At 44.1% G+C, this 8,188-nt stretch overlaps 1 pseudogene; it reads left to right on the top strand.

Moving 5' to 3' along the window:
• Positions 1-5,855: 5,855 nt before the first annotated feature.
• LOC109376128 (transcription elongation factor A protein-like 4) lies at positions 5,856-6,507 on the top strand (annotated as a pseudogene).
• Positions 6,508-8,188: the final 1,681 nt, after the last annotated feature.

The raw sequence follows: 8,188 nt of genomic DNA, 5'->3' as shown, positions 1-8,188 counted from the left end.
ATGTATATAAATTTAAAATTTTAGTAGATACTGCCTAATAGCTTTGTAAAGAGGTTTATACACCCCTACTCACAATTGTATAAGAGTATTCGCTTTCCGTGTCCTTGCCAATTGACCTTTCTGTGATAAGGTCCCAATAAAGATGGGAGTGGTATTGGGAATCTAGGCAGAAAATGCCAGATATCCATACGCTAAAATTTTTGTCTACTTGGACTTAAATTATTCATTCAGTCAACAAGTTTTATTGAGCTACTGCTAGGAGCCATACATTGTTCAGGCCCTGTTAATAATAGCACTGACTTAGACAAAGGATCTACTTTCGTGGAGTTAATTTCTAGTGTGTGAGATAAAGAATGAAAATTGTATGTCAGATGATGCTATGCAGAAAAGGCATAGAGAGGGCTGGAGCACAAGGTGTTTTGCTATTATAAATATGTGAGCGACGGAAGGTTTCACCTAGAAAGTGGCAATTCAGCAAAGATCTGAAGGGGGTGAAGGAGTGGATATGGGGGCTACGGGAGTGTGCACCAGACAAGGGAAACAGCTGTAAAGGCCTGGAGGTAGGAGTTGACTTGACAGATGGTGTGGTTGGAGTGGAGAAAGCAGGGAAAAGTTGAGAGTCGTGAGGTCAGAGAGGCAATGTGTATGGTGGCCCCTAGGCTATTGTAATATTTATCTTAAGTAGGAAGCCACGTTTTAGAGAATGTACTGAATGGTTCAAGTAGAAAACTAAGCCCAGAATTTCCTCCTTACCAAGGATGTAGAAAAATTTAATAGAGCTTCAATATTTGAAAAAATTCCCAGTGCCTTGATCATGTGTTTCCTTCCTTGTTCCTACTTCTTTCCCTTCCCCTCTCTCAGCTGTATCTGGGCCAAGAGATAATCTTTGCTTATTAGGGTGAAAATGGATAACAAGTAATCAATGGGGAAAATCGAAGGGGAAAAAAACTAGCTTTTCTACTTATATGTTTAGAAATTCAAATTCAGAAAGACAAAAGCCATCTATAAAAATTTTAAAGGAATATACGTTTTCAGGATTGACAAGAAACAAAGATTTGTTGAGTGAGTGTTGAACAGGCTGAAATTACTAGATGGAATATGAATATCAATCCTTTTTTCACAGACTGTTGGATTAGGTGGATTCTTGGTAAAATCAGTAGTGTATTGTCTTTTGAATTTCTTCCTGTTAACATGTAAAACAGCAACTAGAGAAAAAGGGAAATAGTGACATATGGCAACTGATCTAAAATTTTCGGCTTGGAAAACTGAAACTTAAGGAATAGGTAGGTACCCCTCAAGATAGTGTTTCAGAAATAAACACTCATTTTCAAGAACTCTTTCAGGAGATGACTGTAAGTCAGAGTTTCTTAGCCTTAGCACCACTGATATTTGGGCTGGGTAATTTGTTGTGGGAAGCTGTCCTGTGCATCGAGGATGTTTACACAGCAGCCTCACGTATGCCCACTAGATGTCAGTAGCACCCCGCAGTTGTGATAACCAAACTTGTCTCCAGAGGTTGCCAAATATAATTTCTTTGGCAAAACCCCTCTCTTCCTACCCCACACCCACCTCAGTTGAAAATTACTGCTACAAATAATATCCTCATACACATGCCTATGTTTTTAATTTTTGAATTAGTTCTCACAGCACAGCCTGCAAGAGATAGAAAGTGGACTTAGGTAGGAGGGAGAATATTGAACACAGGTGAAGAGAAGAGATGCTAGTGAAATTCAGCAGGAGGCCTGGGTGAAAGGATGGACATCAAGGAGACAGAGAAGGCATACTTCCTTCAGCATGGGACTCCAGAATGGAGGTGTCTGTATCACATTTGGTCTAACTGGGGAAAAGATACAGAGCTGTGGACACACTGGTGGTGGGTAATCCAAGCTGGGGCAGGATATAGGGTAGAGGCCTGGAGTCCCAGTGCAGTGTCACCTCTTGCAGCATGTGGGAAAGATGTTAAGAAAATTTGCCTTCATTGACTAGTGTTAACTTTTGTCTATTGGCTTTTGTCTGTTACTGCATGTGAGGTGATGCTTAGGTTTTGCCTGTCTGTCCTTTGTTCCCTCACATGAGAGACTGCATGTGAGATGTTTTGAGTTTATGGCTAGCTTAGGGTTAAGAGAATTCTTAGTCAGGGGTTGAGAAGATTCCCCCATTTGTCTCATTCCCGGCAGGAGAGGTATGAGAAAATGTTGCTTTCTGTCTGTTTCGCCTGCATCAGCGGATGAAGTGAAGAAGTAGCTAAATTATTGGGTCATTGGAAAAATCATGATGTATTTAGTCTATGCTTTTCGAAGGTCATTTATTTATATAAAGAACAAAGATCAATCAATGATATATTGCCTGTTTTGTTTGATAACCTTTTGCCATCTTTCAGTGAGCTTCATAATTCCTCATTCATAGAAGGACCTGTCTTTATTTGCAAAAAAACGGAACAAGGTGCTGATTCACAGCCTCATCTGAATTGAATGTTGTACCATGCAAGGAGTTTTGAAGAGAGCGAAACAAGTGGAAGTCTGATGGCGCAAGGTCATCCGAGTATGGTGGGTATGGCGACACATCCAAACTCCAATAATTTTTGACGGGTGATCAAACTTTTGTGTGGTCTCATGTTGTCGCGATGGAACACAACTTCTTTACAATTAACAAGCTCTGGGCATTTCTGGATGAAGGATTTGTTCAAACTGTCCAGCTGCTGACAGTACACATTCGAATTGATTGTTTGGTTCCTTGGTAGGCGCTCGAAAAATACGACACCTTCAAAATCCCACCACACTGAGAGCATAAACTTTCTCTGATGAATGTCCGTCTTCGATGTTGTTTGAGATGAATCATCACATCGGGACCAAGACCGCTTACACCGCTTGCACATCATATTTTTGTAAATAATCCACTTCTCATCACCAGTTATCAGTCGCTTCAAAAAAGGATCGTTTTCCTCACGTTTAATGAGCATATCGCAGACGTTTATATACACCATCAAATGAACTTCTTTGAGTTCATGCGGAGCCCAAATATCGAGCTTGCTTACGTATCCCAGCCTCTTCAGGTTGAAAGAACAGTTGAATGATGGATGTTCAATGTTTCTGCAATCTCTCGTGTCGTGTAATGTGGGTTTGACTTTATTTTGTCATCATCAACCTCGGTGGGCCTCCCTGACCCAGTGAGGAGCGTCGCTGAGATCAAAATCACCAGCACGGAATTTTGTGAACCATCATTAGCACTGACGTTCTTGTACAGCATTGTCACATAAACTTTATGCAACTTTTCACAAGCTTGACACGCGTTCTTCCCTTGATGGAAGTAAAACAGTAAAATACGGCAAAAATGCATAGCTTAGTCTTCCACCTTCAACTTGTTGTAAAATCTCCAAATCTCAACCAAATCGCTCAATTTTTTTTTAGAGTAAAGCTAGAACTGTAAGCTGTCATTGACATAGCAATAACATAGAAACGAATGAATCTAGTACTTCCAAAAATGAACTAGTGCCATCTGTTGCAAACATGCGTCATGCCTTTTCCAACGGCCCAATATATCAGGATGACGTGACAGGCATGTTGCCAAGCTTTCGAGGCCTTGGGCCAATGGTCCCAGGCAAGAACAGTAGATATTGTTCTCATCAGCCGGGTAGGCAACATTCTTATCATTAACAACCCTCCCGGAACTGGCTATTCCTTGAGAGGGGAAGTAGGAACAAAAACTTAGCTCTGGGGTGCATCTGAAAAGATATATAAGATGGATCTCAGGTGGCATAAGGGATTGCTGTTGGATTACTCTTTCAAGAGATTGCTGTTTCCAGGATTACTGTGTCAGGACTGCTTTTCAGGGTTGGATTGTATGGAATGAGAGATTGGAGCTTACCTCAGTTAACAGTACAAAATTCTTTTGTTGGTGAGTTGTCATCATTCTAGCATTGGCACTGGGAACTTGTATGCAGCTTGCAGGCATCAGGAGACGCTCTGACTTCCAGCCGTGGACCTAGTGAGGTCTGGCTGCTTCCCACCCTTTCCAGTCTGTTTCCTCTTGGGGAAGCTTTTGGCATATACTGTTATTGGTTAACATCTAATAGAATGTGCTGCTGTATTTAGATACTCCTTATTGATTTCATTTGTGTATTTAGCCAAATTGATTTTATAGCCTAGTTTTAACTGTCTTCACCTTTTGTTATAGCCTTTCTGTTTTGTTTTTTTAAAGATTTTTATTGGGGAATTGGGAACGACGCTGGGGAATCGGGGGAAGGGGAACAGACAAGTCGCTGTCCATTTTGCTCCCCAGTCTAGTTGTGCAGGACATTGCTCCACTGGCCCAAGTTGGCACCATCATTGTGCTCTTTCCGGTCAAGGCAGATCAGTCACTGGCTTCTGGACGGCTGCTCATGGCGGCTGCTGGCCACTCACATTGTCCGCCAGCCACATACGGCAGCCAACAGCAACCCACTGCAGCAGGGGCTGCAGCCCACACGCTGTCGCCGGCGACTCATGGCAGCCCAGCTCCAGGTCGAGCCGCTGCTCAGCATCTTAGCTGCACAGGGCAGTGTCAGCAGCCCTCATATGTGGGATCCGAACCAGGACCCTCTGGTGTCCCAAGCCAGCTCTTTACCAACACGCCACTCGGCCAGCCCTAGCCTTTCTTTTGATTGTCTTCATTGCCTTTGTCTCTTGCTATTGTATCCTGCTAACTCAACTGATTGGATATTGCTACCTAAATTAATTGGATGTTACATAATAAATTAATGAAATATTACTAAATAAATCAACTAGTTCGCCCTAGCATGTGTGTCTCCTTTTTCTGCGCTCATCATTACACAGCATCACGAGAATGGAAACATTGTGGCCAGGATGATTCCCCAAGGAGCTGGAGTCTGTGATCCTGTGTAGACAGCAATTAGCAAAGACATGGGCTACGACACCTATCACAACAGTGAATGGCAGGAGCCGTGGCTTGGCCTGATCCCTGGGTACTCGGGGAAATTCTTGACTGGTGGGAACTCTAAATGAGGACACCAACTGAGGTTCTGTCAGTCATTTCCATGGGCGTAACAAGCTCCTGAAATTCAACCACCAATTTAAAGAGACCTCTTGGTAATGCCTGGAGATACTCATGTGTAAGTTTGGCAATAGCATGTGCAATATAAAAGAGCAACTATTTCTGGATTTGCTGCTTGTTGTTTATCTCTGCAAGCATCCAGGTTTTCCCCCAGTTTAATTTTATTGAGCTCTGGGAAGTTTAGAGACCTCTTTCAGAGCTGGGAAGGATGGGACAGGGAGATGGATGGTATTAGGTCATAATATACACTAAGTAACACTAAGTGATCTGTGGGGATTGTCAAACACATCACACAAACACACTCATAATCCAGAGACTTACTTTGCATTAATGAGCTCTGCTTTCTGGCTGCCAATGATGCACAGCAGGGCCTGGGAAGAGTTGCCTAATAGAGTATCGACCCAGCCAACAATTAATTACTTTTAATATTTCTGACTCTGTAAAGTTGGCAGTGGTTAGACTAATCTTAGAACCAGATAGCCTCCTACCCCAAACTCAAGCTCTTTAAGGTGTTGTCTTTATGAAATCTAATAAATCTCTTATTTGAGTGATAAGAAAGTTGGGGAGATCGCTTCTATGTAACTCTAATGCCTGCCCCTCAGTGATATAAATTGTGCTCATTCCAATTTCTATAAAATTTCACTAGCGAGATTAGTGCAAGGTTCTTCGTCGCTGCCTGTGGAACTGGAATGGGCGAGGAGGAACAGGCACGGAAAGGAGAAAGGTCTGCATGTCTGTTCTCAGCACTCGGCTAACCTAGAAAAGGAGGATGAAGCTATCCAGAAATCCTGCAGGAGAGGAAAAGGAGGGGCCATCTCAACATGGAAAAACTCTGCAATGAAAATGAGGCAGTGCCTGAGAAGCAAGTAAAGATGGAAAACCAAGAATAGCCACAGGATGCCGGAAAGCCAGAAATAGCTCATACTCTGGAAGACAAGGAGCAGTTAGAAAATGAGAAAAAGATAGAAAACAAGGGAAAGATAGAAGATAAGGAAAAGCCAGAGGAGGGAAAGCCAAAAGAAGAGGGAAAGGTAGAGAGCGAAGGAAAGCCAGCAAGCCAGGGAGAACCGAAAGAAGGAAAACCAGAGAATGAGGGAAGGCCAAAAGAAGAAGGAAAAGCAGCCAGCGAACCAAGGGCTGCAGGAAGGCGCCCAGCAGGGGATGAGGTACCCAGGAAAGCCAAAAGGAAAACCAACAAGGGGCTGGCTCAGTGCCTCAAGGAATACAAGGAGGCCATACATGATATGCATTTGAGCAATGAGGAGATGATAAGAGAATTCGATGAGATGGCTAGGGTAGAGGGTGAGGTGAAGAAAAACCAGACAGAAATTGGGGGGTGGGGGGTTTATGTGGATGCAAAAAAGTTTACAGGACCCCTTCCACCCGAGGGGCCCAAGGGAACTCAGGGGTGGGTGCAGGGCCCCCCAAAGGGGATTTGAAGACATTCCTTTTGTGTAGTGATCATGGGCAGGCATTTGCCAGGCCCTAGGCTTTAAACCTTATGCTAATACTTTGCTTTAGGTGTCACTTTCATTATCCAGCTGCAGCCCTCTATGTTTCAGTAGCGGATTTTCATTCGTTGCATGGAAAAATGTCTATGGTGCATTGTAAAATTACAAAAAACAAAAAAACCAAAACAGTTTGCAGAACCATATATATGGCATCAGTCCATTTTTGTAAAACTGCAAAAATATTTACCTAGTGATCTATGTACAGAAAAAACTGAAAGCTGTGTCTACTAAAAGATTAACTGGTTAAAAAAAAATTTCACTAGCAATCCAAAGCCCAGGCCAATATTTCTGAAATTTCCTTGAGGACAGGTATTCTCACAGATTAGAGGTCCCCACCAAGAAATGCAGGGAGCCTTGAAGCTGGTTAAGGTACAAAAGGACTATTCCCTAGAGTCTCTGGAGGAAGTATGGCTGTGCCAACACGTTAATTTCAGTCTAGTGAAACCTATTTTGAGCTTCTGACCTAAAAAACTGTAGGATAATAAATCTCTGTGTTCTCAAGCCACCAAGTTTGTGGTAATTTGTTATAGCCACAATAGGAAATTAATATATCATCCCCTCAAAATTATATAACAATGACAAGTCAATAACATTGCTTTCTTTTTTTTTTAAGATTTTTATTAGGGAATTGGGGGATGGGAACAGTGCTGGTAAATTGGGGGAAGGGGAACAGACAAGTTGCTGTCCTTTTGTTCTTCACTCTAGTTGTGGAGGACATTGCTTCACTGACTCAAGTTGGCACCATCATTGCGCTCTTCCTGGGCGAGGCAGATCAGTCGCCGGCTTCTGGACGGCCACTCACAGCGGCTGCTGGCCGCTCACGCTGGCTGCTGGCTACACACGGTAGCCCATGGCAACCCACTACAGCAGGGGCTGCAGCCTAGACCGTCGCCGGCGACCCACGGCAGCCCAGCTCCAGGTTGAGCTGTTGTTCAGCAACTTAGCTGTGGAGGGCAGTGTCACTGGCCCTCACATGCGGGATTCAAACTGGGGCCCTCCGGCATCCCAAGCCAGCTCTCAAACAACTGAGCCACTCGGCCGGCACTACTACATTTTTAAAAAGAAAAAATAAGAAAGCAGGCTGCCCGAGTGGCGCATTGGTTAAGAGCTGGATTGGGACGCCAGGGACCCCGGTTCGGATCCCGGATATGAGGGCCAGTGACAATGCCCTCGACAGCTAAGTTGCTGAACAACAGCTCAACCTGGAGCTGGGCTGCTGTGGGTCGCAGGCGACAGTGTAGTCTGCAGCCCCTGCTGTAGTGGGTTGCCATGGGCTATCGTGTGTAGCCAGCAGCCAGCGTGAGCGGCCAGCAGCCGCTGTGAGTGGCCTTCCAGAAGCCGGTGACTGATCTGCCTCGCCCAGAAAGAGCGCAATGATGGTGCCAACTTGAGTCCGTGAAGCAATGTCCTCCACAACTAGACTGACGAACAAAAGGACAGCAACTTGTCTGTTCCCCTTCCCCCAATTTACCAGCGCTGTTCCCATCCCCCAATTCCCCAATAAAAATCTTTAAAAAAAAAAGAGTACAAGCTCTGAGCAACAGTGGTTCAATGCCCGGCCCAAGCTGAGCTGCCATTAAGCTGCCAACAGGTGGCAGGATGGCTCAGCTAAATAAATAAATAAATAT

This window comes from Hipposideros armiger, unplaced genomic scaffold, assembly GCF_001890085.2.
Source record: "Hipposideros armiger isolate ML-2016 unplaced genomic scaffold, ASM189008v1 scaffold_1051, whole genome shotgun sequence".
Lineage (NCBI taxonomy): Eukaryota > Metazoa > Chordata > Mammalia > Chiroptera > Hipposideridae > Hipposideros > Hipposideros armiger.
Note: the sequence above shows the minus strand (reverse complement) of the source record. Positions and strands in the feature narration are given on the sequence as shown.